Source organism: Plecotus auritus (assembly GCF_963455305.1).
Source record: "Plecotus auritus genome assembly, chromosome: 1".
In the NCBI taxonomy this organism is placed as follows: domain Eukaryota; kingdom Metazoa; phylum Chordata; class Mammalia; order Chiroptera; family Vespertilionidae; genus Plecotus; species Plecotus auritus.
Window position 1 is genome coordinate 193,286,944 of NC_137770.1, and position 27,519 is coordinate 193,314,462.

The 27,519-nt window shown below is 43.0% G+C and overlaps 2 pseudogenes across 2 annotated transcripts; both read right to left on the reverse strand.

Annotated features, from left to right (window-relative positions):
- Nucleotides 1-24,526: 24,526 nt before the first annotated feature.
- On the reverse strand, nt 24,527-25,195 carry LOC308245676 (coiled-coil domain-containing protein 25-like; annotated as a pseudogene). The gene has a single exon. The product of its transcript is annotated as a coiled-coil domain-containing protein 25-like (transcript).
- Nucleotides 25,196-25,553: 358 nt separating this feature from the next.
- Nucleotides 25,554-26,115, reverse strand: LOC308241886 (ferritin light chain-like; annotated as a pseudogene). Its single transcript has one exon. The product of its transcript is annotated as a ferritin light chain-like (transcript).
- Between the last annotated feature and the right edge of the window lie 1,404 nt (nt 26,116-27,519).

Consider the following 27,519-nt stretch of genomic DNA (forward strand, 5'->3'; position numbering starts at 1 on the left):
ACTCTCTAACTTGATCAGCGTGATCCTTGTCACTGGGCTGTCTCGCCTCACTGCGGCTGGTACAGACTCCTCAAGGTTCCTGCTGATTTGCACACGTTTTTCCGGGGTTCAGTATGGTGCTGGCTCCTAACCACAGACTGGAGCCAACAACGAGGGAATGTGGCAAAGCTGAGTCAGCTCTGTATCAGTTGGCATTTCTTTTCTTTCTCATGAAGTAATAATTTTAAAAACTGTGGTCAAATGCATATAACCTAAAATTTAGCATCTTAGCGATTTCTAGGTGTACAGTTCAGTGGCAGTAAGTACATTCACATAGTTGTGAAACTAATCTCCAGAGCTCCTTTCATTTCCTAAACTGAGACTCTATTGTCATTAAACAATAACTCCTCATTCCCTGCTCCCCCAGCAGCTGGTAACCACTCTTCCACATCCTACCTCTACGAGTTTGACTACTCTAGGTACCTCATGTAAGTGGGAAGATACTGTATTTGTCTTTTTGGGATGGACTTATTTCACTCAGCAAAGGTTCATTCATGTTGTAGCACGTGTCAGAATTTCTTTCCTTTTTAAGGCTAACATCTCATTGTATGTATATGTCATATTTTGTTTATTCATTTGTTGGTGAACACTTGGGTTGCTTCCACCTTTTGGCTATGATGAATAATGTTGCTGTGAACATAGGTGTACTAATTTCTGTTTGTGTGTCTGCTTTCAATTCGTTGGGCTATATACCCAAAGTGGAATTGCTGGGTTGTATGATTGTTCTATTTTTAAAATTTTTGAGGAACCACCATACTGTTTTCCATAGTGCCTGCACCATTTTACATTCAGTGCACAAGAATTCAGTTTCTCTATATCCTCACCAACATTTATTTTCTGTTCTCTCTCTCTGTGTGTGTGTGTGTTTTATAGTAACCATCCTAGTGTGTATGAGGTGGCATTTCTTTTATAACATGCCGTTAAACACATTTCTTCTCCTGTATTGGGCCTCTGCCATATAATTTAGAGTTCTCATCTCAGTTTTTTTTGTTTTGTTTTTTTTCTCAGGAAGGAAAAGGCGTGTGGAAGAGGGACCAGCTGGAAGGGCAAGCGAGGCTGGTGGCTTGGCTCAGTGTGTTACAGAAAACCGAAGAAGAACAAAGCAATACTTAGAGAGATGGAGTTACATTTATTACGCGCGGGTCCAGAGGAAAATGTCTCTCAAATTCTGGGCCCCAACATGCAGGAATTTTCCCTATTTATATGTTTTTACCTTCTTTGTCTCCCAAATATGGGGTGTTTCCGGGCCCCTTTGCAAGTTCTTAAAGAGCCCGTATGTGCTGGGGCCTTGAGACCTCAACCAAAGGCCTGGCCTGGTGCCAGCACTGATAACCTTGTCTGGGGAAGGTTTAATGGCCTCTCTGAAGTGGGAGTAGTCTTATTTTCCTTATTATTTAAGCAAGCAAGCATTTACAGAAGCCAAATAGCAGGGTTAAAATTGCAAACAGCAGTTTTTGTACAAGATGGATGCTTCATTAGGATTTTCTCTTAGCAGCACTGCGGAGCCCTTGGGCCTACCTGCTTGGCCCTGGGTCCTGCCTGCTCTCTGTGCTTGGCTGCCAGCCAGACAACAGCAGATATTTAACACCAAAAACAACAAATGGCACACATGGACAGGAGCCACGTGCAAGCCTTGCTGGGTAGCATCAAATGAGCAGAGTGATGAAGTGTGTTGAAAGCAGAACACACCTTCCCTGCACATGGACATTCACTATAATGGAGTCAGGAAGGCACACATGGAAGTCCAGACAGTGCAACTTTAGTGAACAAACCCTTTGGGAAAATAGCTCCTTTTATAATATAGCAAATAGCATTTTAAGAGTCTTTAAAATTTATGGAGATGGAAGGGCTTATGTAAAGGGTTTCATGATGAATTCATAAACAACTCCTCCTTTTCCCAGACAAGTTTCTCTTACTCCTCCTTTGTGCCAGTAACCCCCCTGCCGAGTCACATGAGTCAGAAACCTGGGCATCTTCCTAGAATTCTCTTTAGCTGACACACACAGTTGATTTAAGCTTCTAAAGAATGGTTTAAATCCATTCCTTCCTCTCTATGTTACTTCTCCGATCTTTATTGGAAATCTCATCAGCTCTGGTTGGGCTGTTACAGAAGTCTCCTAACTGGTCTTGATTCCTTTAATCTTGCTTCCCTGCCACCTGCCCCACCCACCTCAGCAGCAGGATCCACACTGCCACCAGCGGGTCTTCCTAAAATGCAAATCTGGCATATCATTCCTTTTTTTTTTTTTTTTTTTTTTTTTTTAAAGGAAAGTATTTAGTTCAATTTAAAATTTTTAAATTAAATTTACTGGGGTGACATTGGTTAATAAGATTATATAGATTTCAAGAGTTCAGTTCTATAATACATCATCTTTATATTGTATTGTGTGTTCACCACCCAAAGTCAAGTCTCCTTCTTTCACCATTTATCCCTCTTTTACCCTTTGCTACTGCCCCTACACAGGCTAGATCACTGGAGTTAGGAGAGAAAATGTAGATTTCATGTCATTTGGCAAGTGGACAGGAAAGAAGGAGGTAGTGGATGGGACAAAATGTCATTGAGCGTCACAGGAATGCACAAGAACAGTAGCAACTTTTGCACAAAAGGGACTGATCAGATGACATCTTCCTCCTTTTCTTCCTCTTCTTCTTCCTTTTCCATTCACTTCCCTTTTTATTTCTCTTTCTTCATCTTCCTTTTCCTTAGTTTTGGTAGGCATATTACAATTTATGTCCCAAATAACCTTTTAATATTAATGGCATAGAGAGAAAAATATGTAGAAGTACAAAATAAATCTGGGCTCAAAAGGGGGGTAGAAATTACAGAGAGAGGACAACAGAAATGTTTCATTCATTAAGTTGGTCATTACCAGATTTAAAATCAATTGTAAATCAAGCACTTGCATTATGTAAGGCACATTGCCTCGGTGCATAAATCTGGTAACATCAGTGCAAGTTCAGGATGCTGGGTTATGAGCCAAAATAGGGAAATATGTAGTGTTAGGGGATATGGCACAATGCTTCATCTTCCTCTGCCTCTGCCTCTGCCAATCATGCATAAGGTATTAAGTTTATTAGGCCATTTGTGGATCAAAATTTGCATAAACTACTTATGACTCTTACGAATAGTTTGAGAAGCTGAAAACAAATACTAAACTTCAGAGCATGTATATCACGGGGAACCCACCAGTACTAGAGTAAGAACACAGAGGAATTTCCATGCCGTTGGATTATGGCGTCTTTGCTTGAAGGAGTTGTTTCTCTGTTTAGTTTAAGATGTCCACAGACCAGGACATTATTTCAGCCTCTCTACTCATGTTTCTCACAGGCCTTTGACCTGCATTAGGATAACTTGAAGTGCTTGCTTTGATCCAGATTCTTGTCCCTCCCTCCCTTCCCCCCGATCTCCCCTAGCCCCTTAGATCTACAAGATCAGAATACCAGAGAGTGAGCACTGGGCTCTGCAATTTGTTTTGAAGCCATCAGTGCCCATTTTCTGTGGCACACCCACATAGAGCCTGCTGATATGTGGTATGAAAGTGATGGTTAGTACCAAGTAGCATGGACAGAAGTGAGGACACATCACATCAACTCTACAGTAAATCACGTTAGATGGAAGGTGTAGTTTGCTGTCAGAAATTGTTGAATTCGAGTCAGAAATTGTAGGTGATACCATTCATGTCACACAAACAAATGTCAAAGCTGGTGAGCTTCCAGGGGCTGACCTAGTGGTGGGCAAGGGCTCCTTGGTGGCTGTGGGAAACCCTTCCCTGGTGAGATGACCAAGCAGTGGTTGAACAGTGCTCATGACCCTGGGGGTTTCCCCAGCCAGAGGGTGTTAACCACAGTTGTATTTGGCTGCCTAACTTATGCATGGGACTTTTTTTCCAGAGGATAATTCTGACCTTGAACAGAACCACACAGGGAAGTGGTCTGTTTTGTAGGCTGTGAATTGCATCCAAGCCACAGCCTAATTCATCTGCTGCTCTGTACGGCTCCTGAGACATCAGCTAGCCAGTCCTTCTGCCACCAGCAAAGCAGGCAGGCGGTAAAGCTGTGGGGCCAGATGCACGGGCAGTTGGCCCATAGGATCTTAATGCGTGGAATGGAAAGTCATATTGTGGCAGGATAGTATGAAGCTAGGGAAATTCCTTGCCAAGTAGAATAAGGGAAACTGAAACAAAATAATTAAACAAGGCCAAACAATAGAAGCAATTCACAGCCAGCTAATGAATAGCTCAGTTTTATCTTCCCTAACCAAGGACTCTTAGGAGGAAATGATTTGCACATTCCAGACCATCCCAGGGCAGACTGGCCTGGTCCTGGTCCCTTTTTGATGCTGTTCTTTGAAAATAAAACTAACCAGAAAATATCCCTGACCCCTCTATATGCACATTTTGATGCATCAACATACTGAAGAACACACCTAGAAAGCTAATGGATAGTCTGTTAAAACACTCCCTGAGACCTCCCCTAGGATTCCCTCTGGCCAAAGAAAGATAAAAAATGAAGACGAAGACCCTAATGGCATGCTCCCACTATAGCATGCCCCACCTTGTTTCTCCGTTCTTTTTCTCCTAAACTCTAAGGGTGCCCAGGAGACTAGCAACTAGGGAAGCAGCAAACAGTAGCAGCACATCCCAGGCTTATCCCCTGAACTTGTCTCCAAGGCCCCCTTTTCTCTGACTTTCCAGTGAGCTAACAGCAGCCCCACCTTGGCTCACTTCTTTTACTGTGATTTTATTTATTTTATTTTTTGTTAATCTTTACCTGAGAATATTTTTTTCCATTGATATTTAGAGAGAGTGGAAGGGAAGGGGGGGGGGGAGAGAGAGAGAGTGAGACATTGATGCCAGAGAGACACATCGATTGGTTACCTCCCACACACATCCTGACCAGGACTGAAATAAAACCTGCAACCCTTTGGTGCATGGGCTGATGCTCTAATCACTGAGCAACATCAGCCAGGGCATTTTTACATAGATTTTAAAAGAGCAGAATGTACCTCAAGATGGGACAAGCACAGTGACTTATTTTTTAAAAAAATATATATTTTTATTGATTTCAGAGAGGAAGAGAGATATAGAAACATCAATGATGAGAGAGAGTCATTGATCGTCTGCCTCCCACATGCCCCCTACTGGAGATCAAGCCCACAACCTGGGCATGTGCCCTCGACCAGAATCGAACCAGGGACCTTTCAGTCTGCAGGTCGACACTCTATCCACTGAACCAAACCAGCTAGGGCAAGCACAGTGACTTCTTAAGTTGGTCTCTGGTGTATGTTCATAAGGAAGAAAGATGGATGGAAAGGATTCTAACACCTGACCTAAGGACTGCTTTAAGGAGCCAGCATCACGGTAGTTTGTAAGTGTTATATCCTCTGAGCTTCTCAGCAATCCTGAAATGTAGTTGGATAGGCAAGGTTGTTCACCAATCCCACCTTCTACATTAGAGATGAATGCTCAGAATGTTGCTAAATCTCACTCAGCAAGTAAGTGAGAAAGTGAATTGAGAATCCAACCTAGGTCTTTGACCATAAATCTGACTCCTTTCTATACCCTCTCCTGGAACAGTGACTGCTCTGCATTCTTCTTGAGCTAAGAGCAAGCTAACTGATCTCCCTTGCCGTGTGATGGTCTGAAGACTGGGGTTGGTGTGAGACAAGTGTTTTTGGATTCTTTTTAAAATATTTATTCAGGATGATTTCCCTAGCATACTGTTGCTCAGTAGGTCCAAATTTTCCTACTTGGAATTTATTAAAATAAACTAATATCTTTGATATTAAAGATAATAAAGAGAAATTTGAAGCATGTTCAAAGGATTTAGTTTTCATTCTTTGGATGCTATGGGTTTAAGTAGACACATAAACCATGCTGTTCCGACAGTATGGAAGCCTCATGGCCTTGCCAAAATATTTGATTTTCCTTTTAAACATTTCATTAATTATAAGTTTTGCTTCTTTTCTGTTAGAAGAATAGACATTAAGCAGATTTACTCTACAGTTAATTCTTTTTTTTAAAAAAAAATATTTTATTGATTTTTTTACAGAGAGGGAGAGGGATAGTGAGTTAGAAACATCGATGAGAGAGAAACATCGATCAGCTGCCTCCTGCACACCCATTACTGGGGATATACCCGCAACCAAGGTACATGCCCTTGACCAGAATCGAACCTGGGACCCTTCAGTCTGCAAGTCGGCTCTCTATCCACTGAGCCAAACTGGTTAGGGCTCTATAGTTAATTCTTTTTTTTTTTTTTTAATAAATCTTTATTGTTCAGATTATTACAATTGTTCTTCTTTTTTCCCCCATAGCTCGCCTTCACCTGGTTCCCACCCCACCCTCTGCCCTTACCGCCACCCCCCCCACTGTCTTCATCCATAGGTGTACGATTTTTGTCCAGTCTATTCCCGCACCCCCGCACCCCCGCACCCCCGAACCCCTTTCCCCCTGAGATTTGTCAGTCCACTCCCTTTCTATGCCCCTGATTCTATTATATTCACCAGTTTATTCTGTTCATCAGATTTTTTTATTTACTTGATTTTTAGATTCACTTGTTGATAGATATGTATTTGTTGTTCATAATTTTTATCTTTACCTTTTTCTTCTTCTTCCTCTTCTTAAAGAATACTTTTCAGCATTTCATATAATCTTGGTTTGGTGGTGATGGACTCCTTTAGCTTTTTCTTATCTGTGAAGCTCTTTATCTGCCCTTCAATTCTGAATGATAGCTTTGCTGGGTAGAGTAATCTTGGTTGTAGGTTCTTGCTATTCATCACTTTGAATATTTCTTGCCACTCCCTTCTGGCCTGCATAGTTTCTGTTGAGAAATCAGCTGACAATTGTATGGGTGCTCCCTTGTAGGTAACTAACTGTTTTTCTCTTGCTGCTTTTAATATTCTCTCTTTTTCTTTTGCTCTTGGCATTTTAATAATGATGTGTCTCGGTGTGGTCCTCTTTGGGTTCCTTTTGTTTGGGGTTCTGTGCGCTTCCTGGACTTGTAAGTCTTTTTCTTTCACCAGGTAGGGGAAGTTTTCTGTCATTATTTCTTCAAATAGGTTTTCAGTATCTTGCTCTCTCTCTTCTTCTGGCACCCCCATAATTCTGATGTTGGTACACTTGAAGTTGTCCCAGAGGCTCCTTACCCTATCTTCATATTTTTGGATTCTTTTTTCATTTTTCTTTTCCAGTTGGGTGTTTTTTGCTTCTTTGTATTTCAAATCTTTGACTTGATTCTTGTGATCCTCTAGTCTGCTGTTGGATCTCTGTATATTATTTTTTATTTCAGTCAGTGTATGCTTAATTTCTAGTTGGTCCTTTTTCATATCCTCGAGGGTCTCGTTATATTTATCGGCCTTTTCTAGAAAATTCTTGCTAAACCTTATAACCGTGGTTTTGAACTCTATATCCAGTCGTTTACTTTCTTCCATTTCTTTTATTTGTGACCTGTTTCTTTGTCTCTGCATTTTGGTTGCTTCCCTGAGTTGATAGAGTGGCTTTGTGTGCTAGGTGTCCTAAAGGGCCCAGTGGCTCAGCCTCCCCAGTTACCTGAGGTGGACACTCTTGGTACACCCCTTTGTGGGCTGTGTGCACAGTCTTGTTGTAGTTAAACATTGATTGTTGTTGGTATCACTGGGAGGAATTGACCTCCAGGCCAATTGGTTGTGAGGATCAGCTGTGTCTATGATGGGAGAACTTCTGTGCTGGAGACACCCTTATGAGACAAGACTTGCAAAAGCCTCTGTGCTCAGCTTGGATGGGGCGGAGCAAACAGCAATGGCTTCCCATCAGCCCTGCCCTATGAGGCCCCTGGGTCTCAGTGTCCCACGGTAATCGCTGCAAGCACCTCTGAGAGAAAGCTGCCCTTGAGTTTCGCCCACTGCCAGACAGTCCAGTTTCTCCCCGAATGAGTCTGGGTCCCCAGAGTCTCGCCCGGAACTGGAGTTCAGAGCAGTCAGGAGTTTTTGTCTGCCTCCCATTTGAGAAAGCCAGCCGTGTACTCAGTTGCCAGCCCTCTCTGCGCGCACCTCCGTACCTCTGCCTTCTGCAGCTCCTGTGAGTCTCAGTGTGCTTTTCTCTTTCCTTCTAGTTGTAGAATTTCCACTCAGCCAGCCTTCCTGTGGTTCTGGATGATGTCCGTTTTGTCTTTTAGTTGTAGTTTTGAAATTGTTGTGCGAGGCAGCAGTTTAGGTGTTTACCTATGCCGCCATCTTGGTTTCTCTATAGTTAATTCTTGGTTATACTCATCCACAATCTATTGCCTGCAATTCTGAACTCCAAACATTTCTGAAAATTTTAATTTTTTTCATAAGTCAGGTGAAAATTTATTTGGTGGAAATACCAGACCTAAACTGAAAGGCTTTACTTGTCCCATTTAATGTGGATATTTATGTATTTTGCTGCAGAAATATTAATACAAAGTGTTCCCAGGTCCCATTTAGTGTATTACTTAATAATGGCTGCATAAAATATGAAAAATTCTGAGTTCTAAAATGCATCTAGTTCCAAGTATTTCAGATAAGGGACTCTAAACCTCTTCTCAAGAAGAGAAGAGGGATATGTGGATGACAGAATAATGGAGAAGCAGTTAACTGCAGTACCTTTCACCCACATAGGAGTCTTTCCTGATGGAAGATTACACATCTCCACCCTGTTGAAATCATGCACAACCACACAATAGATTTTCTTTGTCAAATAAACTGTGAGCAGAGAGACGAGTCATTTCCAGGCAATGCTTTAGGAGCCAATGTGTAGCTCTCCATGTTCGCTCTTCCTCCTGCCATGAGCTCAGCAATGTTTAGATGAAGTCTGAGGTCCATCAGTGTGGATTTCCAGAGAAGCCTGACACTGAACTGTGGTTGACCTGGAGATGTAACGTGAATGAGAAAGAAACCTTTGTTGTTCTTTCTTTAGTATCACCAAGTCTATCCTTAGTGGCACATGCAAAATCAGTGCCCTCTGGATGGAATTGTCCATTAATATAACATCTGTGGGCACCGATCCAGTTAATGACCAACAGTCAGTGTCCTCTAGTGGTTTGAAATCTAGCTAAACAGATAAACAGTTAAGAAGGAGATACCAAATCAGGCCTGGCCCACCACACTCTCTTCCAGTGTTGGTTTCCGTGTCTAGGTCCAAGGCCAAATGTCTCCTGACTTTATATATCCAAATATATGTTTTACTTTGCTGGATTTAACAAGTTACATAAGTAGTAAAAGTTTATTATAATAAATCAAACAACAACACAAAAGTATATAAAGAAAAACAAGTTTCTTCTTCTTCTCTCTCCTTTCAATGGTATGTATCTTCCATGCCTTTTTCTGTGGTAACTATATAGGGTCACCTTTTAATATTATCTTACCATGATTATTACTCTGCCAAGGACATCCATTCAGTTACTAGCTCCAACTAGACAATTAATTCTTTTAATTATTAATAGCTTCTTTTATTGGATGCTTACTATGTCCAAATCATGCTTGTAAGTACTTTGCTTAATCCCCTTGTCAACCTTGTGAGAAAGGCACTGTTATCAGCATTTTCCATTTGAGGAAACTGATAAATTGAAGAGAGTCACACAGATTAGGAAGTGGTAGAGTGAGAAACCCAGGCTCTACATTCCATGTGCTCAACCTCTAAGTTATATCGCTTCTCTGATTTTGTAATAGTCCATGAGTAAATGGGCAATAATTTATGCAATTGTTTCCCTATTGATGGAGATTGAAGTGATTTTCTTTTTTCCTCCACTTATTTTGCTACCACTAATAAATTGAAATAAACAACACTGACACTCTTTTTTTTCCTGTTAATTTCTTCCTGTGCTTAATTTGGGAGAACCCTACCAACTCTGGCAGTCTCAGTCTTGGTTGGGGAAGGGCTCCCGGTTATCATAATTCATATTCCAGTGACCAGTTAGGAATTCTTGCTTCACCAGGTCCTCTGAATCCTCCCATATCTTTGTAGTAAAGGGCAGAATAAAAAGCTCTGTTTAAGTCAACACAGTTTACACTTAGAGACAGGGGGAAGTGAACTGTAAGGGATATCGTCTCCTAGATGTGTCAGATGCAATCACGCAGCATGGATTTATGAAGCAGACTGAAATATTTGTTTTGATTGCTCACTGATTAAGAATACACTCTAATGCACAATCTTGACAGACATCTAGGCCAACTACCCTTACTTGAAGAATCTGGGTCAGAGTTGCCCAACTTCTAATTCAGCAGTCGCATTTCATTAAAGGATTATGCAAAGAAACCTCAATTGGTTCTGTACAATCGACTGCTTCCTCTTCAGTATTTAATATTACAGGAGCCCCAGCAGTCACCAATGTTACTGTTCATTGATTTGCAATGTGTCCTTCCTCCTTGTTTAGTATAGAGTTTAAAAAGGCAATTAGCTGGAGATCTTATGAAAAATGGATATACCATAAGAAAAGTGGACATATAATTTAATACTGAAATAATTCATGAAGATATTTGAGGTAAGGTGTTAGACAAAACCCTATAAATTGGAGATGCTTACAAATGGGGTTTTGTAAAAACGTGAAAATTATTTAGATGGAAATGATTAAAAATTGCAAGAGGTATGTTTTAAAATTTCCATCTAGAAGCACTGCAGGATATGTACTTATCAGCAGATTGCTGCATTGTGCTACCATACGAAAATTAGAGACTGAAATAGATTTGATTACTTTAAGGTAACTTATCTAGTAAAATGCAGAGAAGAAAGTCAGCATAATCTTGGAGATCTTGTGTTTGTTGCTGGGTAGCCTATTTTTGTGTGGGGTGGGGGTTAGGGTTGGCTAAGCATTTAATTTCTTCTTTTTTAAATACAATACAGGGTAACCAATAGTCACTCTGTATAGTATATGTTGAAAGAAATGCATTCAAAAGCTTAAAAACTGATGATCACATATGCAAGAACTTCTGCTTCTGAAAACAAAGCATCACATAATCTCTTTCCTGAAGTGTCCAATTGCCTGTTTCTCTCCTCAGCAGCCCTCTCTGTTTCTGTTTGCATTCCCATTGGTGTAGGGGTAGGGCACAGGAGCACTGACAGATGAAGTGTCACCCTTAAGTATGGATGCAGGCTCCAGTCTGTTATTTTACTCTGCTCATGCAAGGTGGGGCAATATGACAGGTATTTTAACTAACCCACATTACCTTGAGTCCCACTGTTTTCACTGGCCAGAGCCTGTTTCTACATCCATGGCGCTGATTAAGGTGCTATGATTATGAGATTCTTTATACTCATTAGCAAGAGCAGTGTTGAGGACCAAGATATGAGTACCCAAAGCACAAGTAGCATTAGACCCTGTGGTATGTGAGCTTTTACCCCATGAATGTAGGTTCCTGATTAGGACAACTGACTGCCCCTTGAGTAACGCTTAAGCTGACTAATACTTTATTGGGTCTCGTCCATATTGCAGATTCTGAAGTGAATTATGGACATTGAACTGGGATGGACCTATGCAAGCCCCTACACTCAGCTGCTCCCCATCTTATTTCTATTTTTCCACATTCATTCAGATTTTGCCTTTGGCCACATACTTCTTCCCACTTCTAGCTCAACTCATGCTCCAATTTCATTTACGGTGACTATTCTCTTTTTAATACCTAAGCCTATGAAAAGTATGGTTACTTTTTTAGGTTATTTTATTTACTATTGACATTGTGCTAAATGCATTAAATTTTGACCTGAAAGATGTAAAGCTCTATCAAAAGAGAGAGAGAGAGAAAAAGACAATTTTCCCCTTGGTGTGGAATGCCTTCCATCTTAGTCCTTTGGGGCTTTGCTTCCTTTCACCTGTAAAGTGAGAGATTTGGACCAGAATAGTTGTTCCTTCCCTGCCAGCTCTGATCATCTGAGATGGTCTTCCTTGTCCCAGCAGTTACACCTTAGGCTAAACCTGCAGCAGCCTGTGAGGCAAAGCCATGGAGCAGGGTCCGCATTATGAAGGGCCTGCTGACTTTGGGCCTTTTCCCTTATGATGGTGAATCAGAGAACTCTGGTCATGACTATTTGATAATCCGGCCAGCTCTGCTCCTGTGACGACTAATGGATGTACATGGTGATGGTGCCCAGTCTCTGCAATAAATGAGACATCCCTCAGACCAGGAAGTATATCAAAAGGGGAGCCCATGGGGTTCAACTGCCTTCCTTCAGTTTCTGTGCAGTCATTGATCCAAAAAACATGAAGAGTGTAGCACATCTTCCCATCTTTTTTTTTTTTATTTCCCATCTTTTTTTTTTAAATTTTCTTTATTGATTACGGTGTTACATATGTGTCCTTATTCCCCCATTACCCATCTTTGCTTTTAAATTGAGTTCTGCTCTCTCAGCAGATTGCATAATATTATTTTAAGGCAGCAAAGACTCTGCCTCTGAATGTCAAAGGTTGTCTTAAAGTTATAATGGACTGTGCCAATATCTGTACAGATGTCCCTGGCTTATGATAGTTCAATTTACCATTTCCCACTGTACACTGGTGTGAAAGCAATATGCATAATAAATTACATGACATATCCAACTCTTTATCATAACTTGGGCTTTGTGTTAGATAATTTTGCCCAACTGTAGGCTAATGTGTTATAATCATGTTTAAGGTAGTCAAAGCTTGATGTTTGGTAGGGGAGGTGCATTAAATGCATTTTTGACTTACTATGTTTTCAATTTATGATGGGTTTATTGAGATGTAACCCCATTGTAAATTGAGGAGCATCTGTATTTAATCTCAAATTGAATATTATTCTATAGTAGGCATTTGTTTCAATGTCCATTTGTTCTTTAATGGTAGAGTTATTCCTCATTATACAGAAATTCAATAAAGTGAAACTTGAAAAAGAACTTATAGGTACAAAAATTTATTCAGTATATGGTACCTGCTCAATAAATTCAAGGAATATGCCAATCCCTTGTCTGATGTTCTAATAAAAGGGTACCTTCATTTGTTCATTTTTTTTGTATTCCATTTGTTGTTTTTGTCTCTATTTTCTCTTCCTCGGTTCTCATGATTTCACTCATTTCCAAAAGGGAGCCTTTTATACCTTGTGCTCTGGCACTGTCTGAGCTTACTATTCAGCAGAAAATATGGGGAAGGAGGATCGGCTGAAAGTGAATGCTTTTTCAGTCCAGTTATTTTCCCTGGATAGTTTAATTCAACTTTTTTGCTTTTCCTTTAAGTCATCAAGCCTTCAGATCGAACACATACAAAAATAAGCAAACTTACAGTTATATTTTGATAATTCTTAATTTATCATAAAGTTAATTTAAGGATATCCTATATAATAAAGAGGTGACATGCAAATTAACCCTTGTGCCCTCACAAGGCTGCCTATGACCAGGCCGGCAGGGGGGTTAGTGAGGGATGACCAAACGACTGAACAAGCAGGCTGCATGGGGCTACCAGGCTGGCAAGGGGGTTAGTGAGGGACAACCAAATAACTGAGCAAGCAGGCTGCGTGGGGCTACCAGGCCAGCAGGGGCGGTTAGTGAGGGATGACCAAACAACTGAACAAGCAGGCTGTGTGGGGCAACCAGGCCAGTGGGGGTTGCAGTTGGGGGTGACCAGGCCAGCAGGGGGGGCAGTTGGGAGCAATTAGGCTGGTGGGGGGGCTGTGAGGGGTGACTAGGCTGGCAGAGGGGCAGTTGGGGGCAACCAGGCTGGCAGAGGGGGGTAGTTGGGGGTGACCAGGCTGGCGGGGGGGGGGGGCAGTTAGGGGTGACCAGGATGACATGCAGAGGCAGTGAGGGGTGATCAGGCTGGTAGGGGTGGGCAGTTAGGGGCAACCAGCCAGGCAGGTGAGCGATTAGGAGCCAGCAGTCCAGGATTGTTAGAGGGATGTCCAACTACTGGTTTAGGCCTGATCCCGGAGATTGGGCCTAAACTGGCAGTTGGACATCCCCGAGGGGTCCCGGATTGGAGAGGGTGCAGGCTGGGCTGAGGGGACCCCCCCCCCCCCCCCGCTGCCCCTGTGCACAAATTTTGTGCACTGGGCCTCTAGTATTATATATTTTTCTATAGTCTTAAGTGTGATTTTTAAGAAATCATGTTTTAAGCCAAACCTTCTTTCTTTCCACCTCCCACTCTCATCCTTTGGAATAATATACCTTTCTATGCCTCTTTTTGCTGACTCTGAAAAAAAAATCTCATGGCCCATGATTCTCACTTATGTTCATGTTTGATCAACCTGTTTTCTTTTTCAGATCCTCTTTTCAGTTTTTTCCACCGAATTCTGTGCACTCGTGGTTGGATTACTTCACCAGGCCACCTCACCTTTTGGCCCTAGGTTGGTTTGGCTAGTGGGAACTTTGGCAGGGATTAGAGGGAGGGAAGGGAATGAGGCCTGTGTATTTATTGCCCTTCCCCTCTGTGTTGTCCAGTGCCTTGGCTGTATTTCTGGACTAGCTTACAGTTTCTATAACATGTCCCTCTCCACACAGCCTCTTTGTTTCCAAATTCCAGCAGCCCCGTTGCCCTTTTAGGCTTATGGGTATTAACAGGAACAGACCACTGATCCCAACTACATTGTCCCTTGAGGTTTCCCTACTCCATTGTAGACAGGCCTTTTATTAAACTTTCCTTAAGGTCTTCAGTTGGAATGTGCCATCCGTTTCTCGCTGGGACCCTTGATGGGTAAAACAGTACAATGAATGCTTGTGTTACTGGGAAGTAGTGTGGTATAATGGTTATTTTCCATTTGGTGTCAGATTGATCTAGGTTTGAGTACATCCCCCTCACTTGATAATTTAACCACTCTGGGCCTCCATTTTCTCAAATTTAAAGTGGGGAGAGTATTACCTATTTCACAGAATTGTTATGAGAATATGTATGAGTACTCAAAAATGTTAATTATTATATTAGTTTAAATAGAAATATATATGTATGTAATAAAATTTTTCATTTCCCTTCAGTTTACACTGAGTAGCTCCCTTACTGGTAAGGCCCAGGCAATTACAAGGCAGTCATCTTAGCTCCTCTACACTTTGTGCAGCTGTCTTTGTGTTCACGTTATGTGTGCCCCCTCCTGCCAGTGCACCATATATTCCTGCTTGTGGAAATGACACTTTGTTTCCCATAGATAATTCTGGTGGCTTTAGCTCTGGTAATCCTACCTCAAGTCTGTGGAATTTCTTCAGATGGTGAGGGCTAAAAGCAGGGTGTCCCGGTGATGCGAGAATTTTGTGCTGGTGTCTTACCCGTGAGCGCAGGCTGCTGATGGCTCAGGTGCTATGCATCATTAGATAATCAAACTGCTTCACAGAATAGCTGTTTTATATATATACTGTTTTGAGAGCACTGGCTAAGCCCAGAGAGGTGCTGCAAGGATTAGCTAATCGATTATTTTAAATGCTTTGAAACTGGCAGAGTTTAGTGAGAAGAAAGGGCTAAATAATTTTAGCAGGCTCAGTGGGAGTATAAACTCTACCAAATGACTCCTAATTTGCTTTGGTATCTAGTAGGACTTGCTTATTGTGCAACATGTCCATTAAAATGAGTTATAAATGTTATTGCATTTAAAACATGACCTGGGAAATGCTTTAAGATAAGAAGAGGTGTTTGGAAAATACACATAGCTTTTGTCAAATGGAACTGCAGCTACTGAAATCACTTGGGTTTCTCTGACTCAAAACAAGCTCTGTGAAGCGTGAGTCAGTAACATGTTTTTCAAGGGCCTGCCTGCTGTGTGTCAGGGCTGGATATGGTCACCATGGTTCTCTGCCTCAAAGTTTCATAGACTAGAAGAGGAGAAAGATACACATAGTCAAACTCTTTAATTGCCCAGCCAGTGTGGCTCAGTGCTTGAGTGTTGACCCATGAACCAGGAGGTCACGGTTCGATTTCCAGTCAGGGCACATGCTCAGGTTGCTGGCTCGATCAATATGATCAGGAGGCAGCCGATCAATGATTCTCTCTCATCATTGTTTCTATCACTCTCTTCCTCTCTCTGAAATAAATAAAAACAGATAAAAATTTTGAGAAAAAACAACAACCCTTTAATAGGGTGTAATAGGGGCTAACATGACAGACTATACAAGGTACAGAGTGATAAAATCAAATGGTAATCAGCTCAATATGAGGGAAATCAGGAAAGATTCATAAAGGAGGAGAGGCTTAAATTAATCTTTAAGGATAAGAGAAGTTTGCCATATAAGAAAGGGGCTAAGGATATTCCAGAGAGAGGGAACAGCATATGAAAAGTCCCTGCCACCTGGTTTCATTCAAATGTATTTAAGAGTTTCTACTTCCTCTGTATCTAGCTCTATCTCGCTCTTGCACATGGTAGATATTCAATTAATACTTATCAGTAGATAGTAGTAGGTGGTAGGATTATAGGTAGTGATTTCAATATTATTCATTAGATTTTTTTTCTTTATTTTCAATAATAGATATGCCTTTCTTTTGCAATTAGAATATCCAGGGAGTGTTTATGAGAGTTTGTGGCTGCATTGGAGTTGAAGATTATTATATTCGAAGATGACAATGAACTTTGGGATTTGGGGATGGTTATTAACCTGGTGGGGCAAAGGCTTGAGATTGTGGTGAGTTTTGCTGGAAACGAAGCTGAAATGACATAGGTCGGGGCTCACAGATTTGGACTTTCTGTTGTAGGCAGTGGGAAACCAGTGAAATTATTGGACAGGGAAGTGCCATAATCAGAGCCCTCCAGCAACATCATAGAGTATGAATCGGCTTCGGGAGAGTTTGGAGGGAAAAGAACCAATTGCGACATTTTTATAGTCCAGGTGGAAAATACTGAAGGTTTTTAGGTTTGGATAGGGTTGGGGAGAAGATACTGAGTTTGGTTATAGACAGGACAAACCTGCAGTGTCTGTGGAAAGTCTGTGGAAGGCTAGTGAGTTCTTGGAACTGTCCATGAGGATGAATCAGCACTTAAAACATCTCTACCACCAGAGACCCTGGAGGACCTGGGGGGGCGGGGGGGGGGGGGGGTTGGGGAGGAGGCTCTCTGGAGCCCCAGGGAGGCAGTGAGGGGCATGGACAGCTGGGTCAGAAAGGCAAGAGAGAAACAAAAGAAAATGATTCTATCAAAATCATGGGAGAAAGTGAGGGAGAGATGCTTAAGAAATGAGCAAATTAACTAGACAGGAGGTTGATTATTTTCTTTATTCCAGACATTTCTCTTCCTCATTGCTCATCAGTTTCTGTTCAAAAGACATCTTTTTTATAGATATCTTCCCAGACCATCTACCTAAAATAGCACTGTTCATCACTCCATATCACCTTCCTTGCACACTGTTTTAAAATGTAGGTTTTATTTTTATTCAGGTATAGTGAGGCCAACAGATGAGGAGCAGTTTGCCTTCTGTCCAAAGTCCTTACCTCATCACTGGAGAGAGATGGCTTTTTGGGGGTGGGGAATAGAAAGCCAGAAAAATGAATCATTATATTTTTCTTTAACTATACACTGGATAAATTATTGATTTAGAAAACTTCCTGTTTTGGATTTAAGATCCAGTCAAATGGAATGGAGATGTCTGAGGTTCTTATAAAATCCATTAAAAAAGGAAGATTTTACAAATTCCATGGTCTAGATGTCCCAAGGTCAAATCTGTATTTGGCCACTTCACAAAATTTTAATGTGGAAGAAATAGATTTATTAAAACTGAAAAGAAAAAAGAAATGGAGAAGACATCCTGAAGAAGTCACATGTGAGTTGAGATATGTGTATGGAAAGGGACCTCTGGTTGGGTGGTTGTGGAAGGAAAAGTCCATGCTGATGATGGATAAGCATCTGGCATCTCCATATCAAGGTCGATTGCCATTTGCTTCTTCACCTTTTTTCCTTTGCTTCCCTGAGTTACATCAAATCCAGAGACTCCATTCCTGGTGCCCATGGTTGCCTTTTCTAATAAATTTACAGGGGAGGGTCTTCATTTTATGCACATATAACACAGCTATAAGCTGTACCATGTTTCGTTACAGATTCCTGAAGATGGGTTCTAAAGAAGTAAATTAGTTTAGAACTTGTTGTCTTATTCTTGAAAGATCCCTTCAGAGATGGATGGTGTCTTCATATGAACCGTCAAAGATACTTGGCAGAGCTAATCCTAACTACATCCATTGCAAACTAAATTTAAAAGCCCTGATAAATATATAATTGCACATGGTGGATTTTGGGGGGCAAGGTTCAAAGAAAGAGGCTCAGATCTGTCTTCTGGATACTTAAAAATGTAAGTTGAAAAATAGAGCTACAGTAATTTATGGGAATGACTGTTCTAGTTCTTAGGTTTAATGCACAGACTTTATTATGATTTCTAGGGGCCCAGTGCACAAAGTTGTGCACCTTGAAAGGAACTGTGGACTGCTGCGGTGGGCACAGGGGCGGGTCTCGGCTCATCCTACGCAGCCCCACTCCCACTGCTGCTGTTCCCATGTGCTGATGGTGCAGGTCCTGCTCACACCTGCTGATGGTGAGGAGTGATTGGGGCTGGCGCCAGCAGCAGGTGCAGGTGGGGCCAGCGCTGTCAGCGGGTGCTAGCGGTGGCTGCTGCCCTCATCGCCCCTCAGGAGCAGGGGGAGGGGGAGAAGCCCTGAGGGGCGATTGGGGCCAGCAGCTGCAGCTTGCACCCACTGACAACGCCGAGTGATCTGTGCTGGTGCTAGGCACTGGCAGTGGGTGCAAATGGGGCTGGTGCCAGCAGCGGGTGTGAGTGCCAGGCAGACTGCGGAGCGTGGGAGCAAAGAATTTTCAGTAACCACCAGAGGCTCACCCTGAGGACAGCGACTGGTGCCCCGCCTTGGTCTTGCTCCCCTGCTCCCCTGCTCCACCATCCCACCATGGCCAATGCCCACCATGTTCTGTGCGTGCCCCCTAGGTGTCAGCGCACGTCATAGCAACCAGTTGTTTGGTTGTTTGGTTATCCCGGTTGTACCGCCATTTGGTCTATTTGCATATTAGCCTTTTATTATATAGGATTATTCAAGAGTGAAAAACGGAACAACTATCTCATTGGTTCTGCATTGACAACCTCAGAATGCCTTGCTTCTTGCTTGCCTTGACCCTTATCTTAAATCAGTCAATCCAAAATGCACCTGACTTTGATACCCTAAGAACTCTAAGCCCAACCTGCAAGCTAAAAAATAGACACCCACTTCCCCTAATAAGAGACTATTTCAGAATCTCTCTTGCTTCAGTAATTCAGTAAAAACCAAAGTAATACTTAAAACTAAAAATTTGCTTATACATTTACTGGTACAGGGGCTTTTCCATATACTTAATTAAAACTAATGCACCTTTCAAGGGTTGGAGGAAGGTTGCTGCTGAGGGTGGAGGATGAGGAGCAGGTCCACTAGTTCATGTCCAGTCTGGGTTTGTTGACCAGGCAGTGTAATTGGGTGGGTACTTTGGAATGTCCAGCTTTCCTCAGTCAGGGCACCTGTTTCTCCAGATTCTCTCTGGTGTCCCTAAGGGAGCTTCTTCCAGAATATTTTTCAGTATAGTTTTACAATTTGGAGCATAAATATTTGTTGGATGATCAAATGCCTGAATGCTAAGTTTCTCCGAGTCTACAGAGGACCCCTTAACATTTCTGAGGACTGTCTCTGGAGATATTAAAAAACTAGTAGCCCTGTGCACAAATCCATGTACCAGTAGCTCTCTGCAGGGCCTGGCCGCTTTGCGCCCACTGCTCAGAGGCTCTCTGCGGCCCAGAGGGCCATCCGCGGCCAGGCGCGGAACACTTGCTTTGTCGCCACAGCGACGAAGCAAGCATTCTGCCAGGCCGCTCATACTGCCCACTCTCGGCTGCTGCCCCGCCCCCCGGGACTGGGGTACTCTGGCGGGCCTGAGAGGATTGGGCGCCACCATCTTGTGGCTATGGGCACCGCCATCTTTGTGATGGAGTGATGGCTCATTTGCATATTACCCTTTTATTAGATAGGATACCCAGATTTGCAAATGCCTTTGTAGCATATACTAATTCCTCAATAAAATGGGTATTTTCCATTGGCTGGAGCAGTCACTGAAATAGTTTCAGGATTCCCTTCCCACCTGTTTTTGTATATGATGGACTCTTTCAAGTCCCAGATCCGAGTTCATAGGCAAATTTAATATTCTACCTTTTAATGTATCCAAAATGCCCATGGGAACTCAAGCTTCATTCCAATGCCTTTGAGAAATCTGCAGGGCATTTCAACTTATGCTCTAAGCACTAGGTGTCTTTCATTCATCTTGTGGCATTCACTGTGCTGCTCTAAGATGGCACCTTGTCCTGGTGGCACCTGCTCTGGCCCCTGTGGCAGGGTTTCTTCTGCTGCTAGTCCTGAGAGTGGCTGCCACAATGAAGGCAGACAGACTATTTTTTCATAACTCTAACACAGCTAATTTGGCTTCTGGCCTTAAAACAAACCATTATTTCTTTGACTGATTGCTAAGAGTAGTTGACTTGTGTTTAGGGGCATTTTGTATTAAAAATATCAATCTCTAAATATTACAAACTTATGAAATCCAGTAAGATTTCACACTATGAGAGGCATAAGAACTGAAACCAAATAAGGGGGAAAATGTGGTGCATTCATTCCTTTAATCTACACTAATAAAAGAGAAACATGCAAATTAACCATCACTATGCTACCCCCAAGCCGCACCCACCAGCCAATCAGGAGTGACTATGCAAATTAACCCAACCAAGATGGCGAGGCCCATAGTGGCCAGGTGGTGCTGGGGCTGCCAGGGCAGATGGGAGACACAAACCTGCAGGGAGGCCGGCACCCAGCAGCCCCAAGCCCCGCCACCGTGGACCTGGGGCTTGCGGGGGCGGGGGAGCAGATTGGAGACACAAACCCACAGGCCTGGCACCCAGCAGCCCCAAGGCCCGAGGCCAAGGCACTGGGGCTGCTCGGGGTGGGGGGGGAGAGGGGGGAGGCAGCAGAGACACAAGCCCGCAAGAAACCTGTGGAAAGGGAGATAAACTATCATAACTTTATCTCCCTTTCCACAAGATGAGAAAACTGCCCCTGGTTTATTTAGTGATGTGGTCCACACCTTTCTACAAGCCCAGGGTATGTTATGACCACTCCCAGGAAGGTCTGGTCAGAATACCATCTCCAGGGAATAACGCTACTGTGGCAAGTCATCTAAGAGAGGAAAGAAGCTTTTGCTGGGTTTATTCTGAAGGTCAGAGAACATGCCACCCCAACATATGCTGTGTTGTTATATTGATGATCTTGAGCTGCAGATACTTGAAAAACAGCAAATGCATGCAGAGGCTTTCACTGAAGTCTCCTGATCTGCCTAAAATCGGACCCCCCCCCCCAAAGGAGTTCAAATGTCATAGGTCCCCTTGATGGGAGAAGTATCATCAGGCAGAGAAGACTGACTCCTGTCACAGGACAGGAGAGTAGAAGTTGACATCACACCCAAACTTTGTTACAAACTATTTCTCCCCACCCCCATTCATCTTTCCTAAAAATCATCTACTCTCCTCTAAGATATCTACATCTCCTGTCCCCTTTCCCTAGGAAGAAGGTATTTAAATCTGCATTCTAAGCAACCTTGGGGAGTTACTCATTTTTCCCTGGGATCTCCCACATATACACGAAGTACACATGTTAATGAACTTTGGTTTTTCTCTTGGTGATCTGTCTTTCATTACAAGGACCTCCACTAAGAACTCAGAAAGGTAGAAGAAAACTCTTTTTCCTCCTCCATAATTCTATCTTGGGAAATCAAGTCCCCAGCTGAATAATGAGGTTGGCTCAAATACCAAGCAATGCCGGCTGACGGGAGGGAAACTTCTAGGGAGAAATCAATGATATTGGCATCGAAGTGGGATGGAAGGCACATGCATGGTTGCTGGTGGGAGTTTAAAGTGGTTCAACATTTTTGGAGGATGACTTGGCAAATTCGACAGAAATGTTCAGGGTACATCCAAGAGTCTTCTACTAGGAATCGCATCTGCTGAGATAAAGCACAAGCCCATAAGCCCTGGTCAGAACCCAGGATGCTACTGCGGGCTCCCCTTCCATGATAGGAAAACCTGGGAACAACCTGCATTCTAGGACGAGGTGGCATCTATACTAATAAAAGGGTAATATGCTAATTAGACTGAACATCTTCCGGACGACCTTCTGGACGTCCTTCCAGACAAAACCATGTTGGCGGGGCCAAGGCAGAGGAGGTTAGAGGCGATCAGGCAGGCAGGGGAGAGCAGTTAGGGGGATCAGGCCAACAGGGGAGAACAGTTAGGGCAAACAGGCTGTCAGGGGAGAGCAATTAGGAGGATCACCTAACAGGCAGGTGAGCAGTTAGGAGCCAGAGGTCCTAAGGGATCCCAGATTGGAGAGAGTGCAGGCCAAGCTGAGGGGACCCCCTTCCTGTGCACGAATTTCGTGTACTGGGCCTCTAGTAGAATAATAAGAACCTTTATTGAAGATTAATCCTGTTAGGCACTTTTTAAAACACTTGTACATGTATTAACACATTTAATCCTTACACTGATCCCAGGAAGTGTTTGCTATTATTATACCCATTTTAAAAAATAGTAAAACTGAGGCACAAGGAGGTTAAGTGACTTGCACAGTTAGAAGGTGGCAGAGCTGGAATGTGAACCCAGGCAGCCTGGCTGCAATGCTGTTGCTCGCTGTGCTCTGTGCTTTTAACTGTGGTCGCACTATTTAATTGAATTTGTTGGGGTGACACTGGTTAATAAAACTATACAGGTTTCAGGCATACAATTTTACAATTTACCATCTGGATATTGTATTGTGTGTTCACCACCCCAAGTCAAGTCTCCTTCCGTTACCATTTAGCTCCCGTTTCCTTTCTTCTACCTTCATTGTGATTGCACTATTTAAATGACCTTTTCTCTCCCTTTTTTCACCCTGGGCAAGGAGGGACTTAATAATTTAAATGTATAATTTTTATTTTTAAAATTGAGGTATAATTGACATATAACATATTGGTTTTGTGTATTCATGAATGTTTCACTAAATGTTTTTAATGTTGTGATTCTACTGTACTTTCCTTCCAAATTAAAAAATATTCTTTATTATTATATATTTAAATCACAGAACTCCAGGCTGAATATCATTAGACAAACACGCACACAATTAATTTCTGGAATTGTCTCCCATACTCTGTCTCAAAATTTGGCCAACTTATGCCTCAGGGAGTTTTCCAGTTCAACCCCATAACCCAACTTGAGATAAATAGAAACACTGAAGTCTTCTGGTTTTAGCCACAGTCCCAAGGTGCTATTACAGATAGATTTGTTGGAGGTCACTGTTGCTGGGCTAGAACAAGAGTACGATTGCTGCACATACAGTTCTGGGTGTGGTTAAACGTGAATTTGTATGCATCCTAGCCTGCAGGTTTTGTTCTTTTGTTTCTTTCTGCAGGGCTTCTCTTACACACTTCAATAAAAGTATACCTTCTATTCAGAATCACACTGGAAAGCAGGTGGTTTGAGTGAGTAGTCCTGTTACATAATAAGTTACTGAGTCTACAATGGAGAAATCTGAACTCTGGGGTTACAACTCAAAATAAATATTATTTCAGGGTAAATAAACAAATTATTTGGCGGGCTAGTGAAATGCTTAATTCTTTTTAAAAATATAATTACAACGTGGACTTTTGCTTTATGCTGTATTTCAAGACAAAAACCAGGTAACCTACATCGATTCATAGAGCCCCCCTTCGATTTCTCCCCTCAGTGCAGAGACATGAGTCCAGGGCCTGGAAGCTGTAATCTCTGTGGCCTGGGTTACTTGGTAAAAACTGCCACACAAGGCCGACCTGGATTAACACCAACTATTTCTTTAAGTCTGATGGTTCCTAGAAGGAGGCCCTCACTCAGACAATAAGGATGTAGAATGTGGAAGCTAGGGCAAGCTGATTGCTGAGGACAACTCTGCCAGTTGACTCAGACAACACAATGGAACAAGAATGAAAATATCACTATCATCTTCAAAACCCACTACCATCTTTTTCTAATCAGGATATCAAGCGTGAGAGGAACATTTCCTATATCTTGCTCACCAATACATTCTCCTTAATAGAAGTGAAGCTATTTTAAGACTATAAAAAGCTTTTTAAGACACCTGTTTGCAGGGATCAACCACAGTACCAGAAATACTTTTCAGAGTAGTTCGTTCTAAAGTCTATCCCAAGAAAAAGGGCAGCCAACTTTTGTGAGCTACCAAGACATGTTCGGGCAAAAATATTTTCACTTTCCTAAAGTTATATGCCATCTTCAAGTCCAACTATATCTAATATATATATATATATATATATATATATATATATATACACACACACACACACACACACACACACACACACACACACATACACACACACACATCTGATCCTTTTCTGTCAGCAAAAAAAGGAACACCTTTTAAAAAGAACTCCCAAGTTGATATTGACTGAGGTGGTTTGTTTTACGTAACTCAGAACATGGATGACATCAAAACGTCTGCAATTGTCCCTAAATTCACATCTTTAAAAGGTCCATCTCTCCATTCACATGAATTCATCTGAATCATTGCCGTCCTGATTTGAAGACATATTCTCAACTTTCATTAGTGATGAATAGCTCCTAAGTTCGTCCATTTCCCTCTTCTTCATCTCTTCCTTTTCTCTCCTTTTCATTTTCTGAATTTGGGCTTTTTTCTCATTCCTTTCCTCCCGGGCTCTGCATTCCTTCTCTGCTGCTAGGTCTGGGAACCACTCCGTTTTGGTCTTTTCTAATCAGTTCAAGATCTGATTTACTTTCTTCTCCACTGTCACAATTTTCACATTCTTCTGCCTGTGAAAGCCTATCTGTCCCATGTCCATGTCAGTTGTTTTCTTCAGGTTAGACCACGGTGTATATACCACATTAACATTGTTCATCTTGCAGCCTTGAATGCTATTGGCCTTCATAAGATGGGCACAGTCCATCAATACTTCCTTTGGAATGTCTTCTATGTTCTCCCCCTTATGTAATCTAAGGTATACATGAGCCGAAGAGAGTTTGTCCACATGAAACCAAATATCTTCAGGCCAGCCATACTTTATTAGATCCTCATTTTCATATATATCCTTTCCCATGTAAATAGTGTAAGCAGATGAGTTAACGCTGCTGGTGAAGTAGAACACCATGATCGGGGCGGCGCAGCAACTCCAGCGTGGAGCAGCACCACCCAATTCTCGAAGCTCTGGATACCAGACGCCGAGGCTGCTGGTTCCCTGGAGCCTCTGCCTCTTTCTTTCCTTCTTTCCTTCCTTCCTTCCTTCTTCCTTTCTTTCTTTCTTTCTTTCTTTCTTTCTTTCTTTCTTTCTTTCTTTCTTTCTTTCTTCCTTCCTTCCTTCCTTCCTTCCTTCCTTCCTTCCTTCCTTCCTTCCTTCTTTCCTTTTCTTTTCTTTTTTTGCTGCAAAAAGCTTTATTGCTTTCATTTGGTCCAATGCATGGGGGGGGGGGGGGCTTCAGGGTCGTTAAAAGAATGGCTAGTAGTTCGGGAAGGGGCTCAGGTAAGAGCCAGACACCAGGGGACTGCAGAGGGGCCTCTCAAAGGCCTCTGGGCTCCAAAGACTCCTTGTTGTGCCTGAGGGTGAGCCTTTCGAAGAGAAACTCGCTTAGCCCAGCCTGGGGGCCTGCCAGCCTGCGGATGTTAGTCAGGTGGTCGCCCATCTTCTTGATGAGTTTCACCTCCTCATACAGGAAGTGGTTCTGAGGAAGTCACAGAGACGAGGGTCTGCGCGGGTAGAACCCAGAGCATGCAGCTCCACAAGGGCCTGGTTAGGCTCCTCTCCAAGGCCAGGGTGGCTTCCATGGCGTCCTGAGTTTTGCCCACTCATCATGGGAAGGTTTCAGCACGCCCTGGAAGAGAACGCGGCCACCACGCTTGTTTCGCAACTTTAAGAGATGCTCAGCGCTTCTTCTCCGCCAACTCGTGGAAGAAGTGGCCCATGCCCTTGCCCTCGCCGTTGCCCTCGAGAGCCACATCATTAGGGTCGAAATAGAAGCCCAGTGAGAGGTAGGTGTGGGAGGCCCGCAGATGCAGGCTGGCCAGGTGGTTGACCACAGCCTCCATCTCGGTGGAATAATTCTGACAAATTTGGGAGCTCATGGTTGTTTGGCAATAAGGAGTTAAGGTAGAAACGTTCCCCCCCCCCACTCCTCACCCCCACCCCCCGCCAGTATTGGCTGGTCCCCGAGGTGGTTCTGAAGGTGGTGACTGGATGAGACGCAGGAGAGTGGCTGGGGGCTGGAAGAAGGGGCGTCCCTGGGTCTTTTCTGTTCATACACTGTTGAAGCAAGAGACAGATCCGGGACCACTGAGAGCACTGCCTGTACTTTCTTGCTGTAGCAAAAATTCAAACTATGCTGAAAGGCATAAAGTATATAAAGAGAAGTCCCATATTCTCACCCCTAGGTAGAACAAAGGTTAATGGTTTGTATATTTCTCCCCCAGGGTTTCTTTTATGCATGCTCACACACATATTTCTTTTGTTTGTTTGTTTAATGCATACTTTAATTTCCTTTTTCACTTATCAACGTCATAGACATTTTTCTAGGTCAGAATGTAGAATTGGGAGTCTGGACTCTCGGGCGGAGACTCGGGAGCCGGGGAAGGCGGAAGACTGAAAGTCCGCTCGCGCCAGTGCGCACAAAGGCTACGGGGGCTGCCACAGGCTTTCCCTAGCAGAAGGGAGTCAGAGGCTCCTGACGGCACTGAACACCAGTTCTGACTGAAGTGAGCCCCAGTTCTGACTGCAGTGAACCCCAGTTCCAGGCGAGCCCCCGGAGACCCACGCTCTTGTGGGGGGAGTCTGGACTCTCGGGCGGAGAATCGGGAGCCGGGAAGGCAGAGGACTGAAGGCACACACGTGCTAGCAAGGGCAAGGCTGATGGGAAGCCAAGACTGAGACTCCACCCCATCCAAGCTGAGCACAGAGGCTATTGCAATTTGGCAAGTCTAATCCTATAAGGCTGTCTCCAGCACCGGACTTCTCCCAGCATAGACACAGCTGACCCTTACAGCCAACTGGCCTGGAGGTCAATTCTTCCCAGTGATACCAACAACAATAAAGACTTAATTACAACAAGGCTGTACACACAGTCCACAAAGGTGTGCACCAAGAGTGTCCACCTCAGGTTAACTGGGGAGGCAGACCCACTGGGCCAAATTGGAAACCTAGCACACAAATCTACCAACTCAGGGAAGCAGTGAAAATGCGGCGTCTAAGAATCAGATCACAAACGAAAGAAATGGAGGAAAACAAACGACTGGATATAGAATTCAAAACCACGGTTATAAGGCTTTTTAAGAATATCCTAGAAAAGGCCGATAAATATAACGAGACCCTCGAAGAGATGAAAAAGGACCAACTAGAAATTAAACATACACTGACTGAAATAAAAAATATTATACAGAGACCCAAAAACAGACAAGAAGAACACAAAAATCAAGTCAAAGAATTGAAATACAAAGAAGCAAAAAACACTCAACCGAAAAAGCAAAAAGCAAAAA